We start from the raw sequence: 5,495 nt of genomic DNA, 5'->3' as shown, positions 1-5,495 counted from the left end.
AGATGATAAATTTGTACTGATTTCCCCTAAAGAGAAAGTAGGCTAAAGAGGACTAAGATGGGCTTATAAGATACAGATGTTGATGCAATACAATGGATAAAAGGGTTCTCCTGTAGTGAGGAGAGATTAGCTGGACAGTGTCCCTGAAGGTTGTACATTTAGCATGTGAACAGTGAAAAAATGGAGACACTATAACAACGAAGATAAATTTGAAACAGCTGAAGTAGAAATGAGATCATGTAGGACCTTTCAAGGATACTTCTTTTTTTCTTTTCCTTTTAATGACCTTAGTGGACTTTCTTGAAAAACAGTAGTTTGTCATAAGCTTTTAGTTAGGATTGTGTTTAAAGTTACTTTAGAAATATTGAAGAGATAAAACCCCTTTTGTTTTAAGGTTTGGCTTAAGTACTCAGTGGGTAATTCTTCCTTTACTGCTTTCCAAACAGGTGTTCTCTCACTTTCCTTTGAAGCTCTGGTGTTAGCCACTGTCAAGGATCCCATCCAATAACTGCCCATTCAAGACAATGGTCTTGTTTTAAAACTTGTTTTAAGCAGTTTTCCACCAGCACCATATGCTGCATGCTTAGATTTATCCTACTGAAACCGGAGTAAATTAAGAGAAGTCAATGGAATTAATCTTGACTGAACAGAGAAATCGGAATCTGGCTTAGGATGTTGGATGTTACAATATTTATTGAACAGTGTGTACTTCCACAGGGGATGAAAGCTGCAGGTCTCAAGCAGAGCACACCAGGCACTTGTCTTCCACACAAACTTCTCCATCTGCCCTCATGCAGACAGATTAACTTGCTACATCCCCCTAAAGAAATTTTCAAAGACTTACAAAGCATGGGACTGACCCAGGAAGTGTAGCTGCAATTTGAGGACACGGATAAAAGCTCCCACGGATGCTGGGATTCAAAGTTGGGGCTCATGCCCATTTTGTAAATTGGGCACATGCAGAATGTGGCTCCTTTCTCTATGCTCATCTTCACTCTATAAGTGATTTCTAAATGTCTGTTAGTCCTCCACAGACCTAATGAGTCTTTTTTAGGCTTGTTACAAGCCAGGCACTAGTATGCTTTCCTGTACATTGGACAAAATATTGTGGAAGAAAGAGGAATTTAGCTTGCGTAAATTAATCTGTCTTAATTCAGCGTGCTGCAAGTAACTTCACATACACATCTTACAGTAAAAAACCCTGAAAAGGACTGAGTCAATCATAACAAAGCAACACTGGTAGACTCTTTAAAAATCTGCCTGCAAAATAGAGGTATTATACTGGAAACTTAGGATGGCCATGGGAAAAAAATAAAATCTCAAACAAAGGAGCAGATGCACAGCTAGTTTGGAGAATTTATTGGTTTAGCTCTCACATCAAAATTAGCAGCAAAAGGAAAAGGTTCTTTACTCAGGAGAGTTCAATTTATCCATTGTTTTAACATTTTGTGCCCTAAGCAAAAGCCACAGTTCTTTTTCTTGGGGATAGATCCGGCGGATTCCAGCCGTAGAGCCTGTGGTTTTCCAACTCAAGAAGCTGTAAATTTTATAACTCTGCGCCCTGCGGTCAGAGCTGCTGAGTGTTGTGTCTGAAGTCAGGTGGTTGGTGTGTTAAAGGTAGACATTAAACAGTTCTATTGAGGAACTGGAAATGTTTAAGGAGGTTGTTTGCCAGCTGTAAATTTGGGAGCAAATGCCAGTTGGCTGAAAAGATGCTGGAATGTGTCCAGTTAAGTAGACTAGCACTGGAGGTCTTTCCAAATTTGTAGGTCTGATAACTTGGCTGAATATGCAGACTTCAGTTATTGGGTTGTTAAGAAAGGGCTTTATAATGAATGTTTGAAAATACGATAGAAAACTTTTTATATGCTCGTTACTTTGGCAAAATTGCAACTTTGCAATAGTATTGCATTCCTGATGAAAACCTGGTTGAACATTATACATAATATACTATTTTTCAGCTGAGTGCCAGGGACTTTAAAGCATATGGTTTTGTGCCCTGCAATATTTTGTTTCCAGTGCTATTCCATAGTTTGATTTTACCTTTTTTCTACGTAGCTGGGATGATACAGGAGGACAGACACCTGACTGTGGTGCAGCTCTTGCTCGGTAAACGTTCCCTCTTGCGGTCTGCTGGGTGGGAAGGGGCTCCAGCTTTGGCTGCCAGCCAGGAAATGGAGAGGAAGTTCCCTTCACCTGCCTGTTATAATTGTGGCTATTTCCCAATGTGCAAGGAGGGGGTGTAGCCCAAGGTCTTAAAATACATATGGTCCAACTTGCCAGGGTTCACCCCCCAGGCACTCACCCAGCTGGAGGCTGTGAGTTCCTTACACCCCTGTGTGGTTGTTCTCTGAAGTGATAGATACTGAGGTGTCTTGTTCTGACTTGTCCGAGATCATTTCCTCTTCATTCCCTACACTCAGGTGAAGCATCAGGAGAAAACAGTTTTAACAGGAGTAAAACCTTTTGCCGCTTTTACCTTCTCATCCTCCCTTTCTCCTGTTCTGAATTCTGTGTTCTGGATGCATTCTTTCTGTTCCTTGCCTCTACTGTCACAAAATAATGAGTGCTTTCAGAAGACAAATGTTCAGTCTAATGCTTCAAGATATTTTTATTAGAAAGGTTTTAAACTTTACTGGGGTTTTGGCCACTGACACAGCACAATTTTATGACGGTTGTCAGAATGAAATGAGATGAGGACTAACCCTTACACGAGGTTTTGTGGTGTGGACAAAACCTCCTCCTCTTTTGACACTGTGCATTAAAAGGCCAGACAGAATTTCAGTCTCTGGGCTTGAAGGAACACAGAGCACCTACTGAAATGGGAGAAAGTGTTTCTGGCTGCCTGAGATGCTGAGATCTGTGCTAATACCTTGGACTCGTAGGACCTTTGGATGAGTAAAAGCAAATTGAAACATTTTGAGGTCTGGTCTGTAAGAAGAAGGAATTGTTTTAATTGAAGAATAGTTTTCCAGGGCTCAATTCTTACTACAGTTAACAACCCCCATTTTTTTCCTAAAGCACATGTTCTGAAACTTTACATTTTAGATATTTGTCTCAATTTGTCCTTGAGAGAAGAAAGTAGAGTGAACAGGTTATTGCACCCTGTTTTACCTGGAAACTCTAGTGCCCATGGACTTGGGGTTCAAGATTCAAAGTGGAACAGCTGTTTTAACAGAGCTGGACTTTCTGCTATCAGCAGTCTGATAGCTTTCTAAAAATAAAAATTTTAGGTAGAAGAGATGTTTTCCCTCATCTTAAGGGGCTGTTAAATCTTATAAAACATTTACATCAGATAGTGATGAATATTCAAGGAGAAAAGAAAGGTCCTGAAGAAAGTTACACTTGGGAATGGTTTGAACAGAGTACAGCAAAAAGGACACAGAACCACACATTGAGGAATGAGCCTAAAGTCAGATATAGGAGCTCTGTGATGTGCTCATTAGTGGGTACCATGTGCTGGGAGTACTGAACGTGGTAGAGGGTTTCTGGGAAGCCAGCAGGAGATCCAGAGATTTGGGGTGCATCCCTGCAGGGCAGTGAGGAGTTTCACAGCAGTCTCAATTCTAACTTCTCCTAATTTCAGAGTGTTCAATTTTAATCCTGTTCTTGTAAAATAGTTGTGAGATACACCTGTGTCTGTGACTTACCCCTAAAGCAGATCCCATCGTACCATTTCTACCAAGAATTTTCAGTAAAAATAAAGAGGTCAGCAACTACTCTCAGATCTATTTCTTCCATAATCTCACAGGTATTCTAAGGTGCTCATGAATTAAGCTTGGATGAGTGAGATGAAAATATTCACATCTAATAGTTCCATTTACTTGGGCTTGAAGGAGCTTCTAATCTGAATCCTGCCCTGAGGAGACACGTACTCTTCAATTCTTTTGGAAGTATTTTGCCTTTTGAAGCCTTAATTGCTGTATTCTCAGTCTGGATCATTATTGAGGTTCCCTGACTGAAATCAAGTCTTTGGCTACTAAAAATGGAAAATACAGCATCCATTTTTCTTTATTCTACAGAAGTAAACAGTATGCAGTCCAGGTCCTTCATGTGTTCAACATTATTGAGCTGGAGGTCACGTAAATTTGGTCTGAATTTTCACTGTCATGGGCAATTTCTGGTTTCCAATAGGTACATTTTCAGAATACTTTAAAACCCATGGCTAGGTTTCAAAATGTTATTATATTCCTGTGTCTCAAACAACATAAATGCGAGTTAGTTGCTTTTTTATGAAATCAGTCTATACAGAGATCAGTTCTATTTATATGGATTGCTTAAGTGCTCGGGTCAGACATCATGTGAACTTAACTTTATTAATGTTTTGAATGGCAATCATTAACATAGACTTGAATTATACTTGAAATGCTAATGCTTATCAAAAAGCATATTTAGGAGCTGAGGTTAACTGCACCTGCTCTTTATGTTAGTATGACAAGATCCATAGAGCTCTGTAACTGTAAACTCTTGCAGTGTTTCTATTAAGTATGAATATAAATGCACTTTGCTGCCAAAACGTTTCTAAAATAAATGTCATTAAGTAGAAATTTCTCCCCAAATTTAGGTGTGTGTCAGATGTTCGTGCATCTTGCATTGATTATAATTCAGCCTTGAAATGAAAACTGAATTTTAGAAAGTTGCCTGCATGAAAACTGCAATATAATTCACCACTAAAATAGTACACCCTTGAGAGCTGGGCTCTTGAATTGAATGACAAAGATTGTTATTATAGTCAGTAATCACACTTTCTGAAAATTTCCTAACACATTATGCTGAAGTCATGAAGTGAAAGATTTTTCCAATCCTTTCTCCGTAGACACTCAAGGACAGGTTCTCTCCTGGACTGAAGCTTTATCAGCTTCAATCATCATGAGAAAAATACCAGCTGAGGGTCTTCCAAGCAAAATTTATCTGCATAAAAAATTTTTCTGCATAGAAGAGAGTTTTTTTACAAGAAAGAAACTTCTGTTTTATACCCTCAGCCTCAAGAACTGAGGAAGCCATCTCCAACCACCTCTGCTCCCAACCCCACACAGCTTTCCTGCTGCTTTGCTTCTTGTAGTGAAGTGTTTTGAGTCCTCCGTAATGGGCAAAGCTTCTTCCTTCATACAAGTCATTGTGGAAAGATCAGCCTGGACTTTGCTTAGTGAAAGAGAGGAAATGTCTCCCACCCCCAAAACCCAAATCCATCTCCTGTGGATAAACTCCAGCCCCTGCCAGTGGGTTCCCAGTGAGTGCAGGGACCAACTGGGTCAGGGCCAGGAGCAGAGCACTGAGAGCTGCACGGGGGCAGCACAAATAGTGCAGTGCCAGGAGCCTTTGGGTGATATTCCATGTGTGCTGAAGGCATTGCTGCTTCACCAACCCAGTCAGGTGCCCCCTGATTTACAGGAGGACCATGTGTTTCTGCACTCCTTTACAGACAGCTGTAAGTCCAAGCAACACTTTGGTGTTTATTGCTTTGATGGCCAGCCTAAAAATCCTTTCACAAGCAT

Source organism: Lepidothrix coronata, unplaced genomic scaffold (genome assembly GCF_001604755.1).
Source record: "Lepidothrix coronata isolate B3197 unplaced genomic scaffold, Lepidothrix_coronata-1.0 Scaffold132, whole genome shotgun sequence".
Lineage (NCBI taxonomy): Eukaryota > Metazoa > Chordata > Aves > Passeriformes > Pipridae > Lepidothrix > Lepidothrix coronata.
The sequence above is the reverse complement of the archived record's forward strand: the minus strand, read 5'-3'. Positions refer to the sequence as shown.